This window comes from Rhinopithecus roxellana, chromosome 3, assembly GCF_007565055.1.
Source record: "Rhinopithecus roxellana isolate Shanxi Qingling chromosome 3, ASM756505v1, whole genome shotgun sequence".
In the NCBI taxonomy this organism is placed as follows: Eukaryota; Metazoa; Chordata; class Mammalia; order Primates; family Cercopithecidae; genus Rhinopithecus; species Rhinopithecus roxellana.
Window position 1 is genome coordinate 166,745,950 of NC_044551.1, and position 1,496 is coordinate 166,747,445.

Consider the following 1,496-nt stretch of genomic DNA (forward strand, 5'->3'; position numbering starts at 1 on the left):
TCAATAACCCCTTACTTTATTCTGCTCCAGTTTTTCCTTTAAACACGCCTGATTTTCTTTTCTCCTCTGTTCTTTTTTTTTTTGAGATGGAGTTTTTGCTCGTTGTGCCCCAGGCCTGGATGGGCATGCATCATCTCGGCTTCACTGCAACCACCTTCACCTCCTTCCTCGCGGATCATGTGATTCTTCCAGGCCTCACTCAGCCTCCTGAGCGGCTGAGATTACAGGCATGCGCCACCACGCCTGGCTAATTTAGTATTTTTAGTAAAGACAGGGTTTCTCCATGTTGGTCAGGCTGGTCTCAAACTCCCAACCTCAGGTGATCTGCCTGCCTCAGCCTCCCAAGGAGTTGGGATTATAGGCATGAGCCACTGTGCCTGGCAACAGCCTGGTTAAAAAAAAAAAGATTGAAAATAAACATGCTCCCTGAATCCATATGTTTATTAAGACTCTTTTGTGGCCAGTGACAGAAACTTAACCCAGTCACTTAAGAGAAGAAAATCGCTGGTTCATTGATTCACCTTCAGGCACAGCTGGATGCAGAGTTTCCAACAGTGTCACCTACACTCTATTTTTGTTCTGCTTTCCTTTGTATTAGGCTTTGTTCTCCTGCAAGCTCTGTGCTTGAGGTGACCAATATGGTTGCTAGCATCTGTAAGCTAAATTCAGCCAGCTTGGCAGGTACAGTAGAAAAGAGCTGCCCAAGGTTGGCCGTGGTGGCTCACAGCTGTAATCCCAGCACTTTGGGAGGTGGAGTGGGGGTGGATCACCTGAGGTCAGGAGTTCAAGACCAGCCTGGCCAACATGGTGAAACCCTGTCTCTACCAAAAATACAAAAAATTAACCGGGCGTGATGTCTCGTGCCTATAATCCCAGATACTTGGGAGGCTGAGGCAGGAGAATCGTGTGAACCCAGGAGGCAGAGGTTGCAGTGAGCCAAGATCGCGTATTGTACTCTAGCCTGGGCAACAAGGGTGAAACTCCATCTCAAAAAAAAAAAAAAAAAAAAAAAAAGCTTCTCTTCCTCAGAATCTCCATCAAAGGTCCAAGGATCAATTCTCATTGGCTTGGCTTGGGTCATCTGTCCCTGACTGAGCCAGTTGTTGTAGCCAGGAGACTGGGCTGTGCTGGTTGGCTTGGTCTGGTTCACATGCCCATTCTTGGACCAAGAAGTGAGGCTAGCCCCATCTAAATCACATGGATTGAGAGTAGAGGGAAAAGGGGTTCCTCAAAGGAAAATGAGGGCAATACTACCTGAAGAAGGGAAAATAGATTACGGGTGGCTAAAATCACAAATGTCCACCATGTATAAGCATTTGATAAGTCATGTGTGTGTCTGTGTATATGTATGCAGACATATGTAATTAATATATGTAAGCAAAAGCTAATTATATACAAACCAATTTTATTAAAATTATATCAATAACAGTAATAATGATAGGCTACTATCAACTGAAGTTTACTGTGTGCTAGCACTTTCTAGCTGCTTTACATCC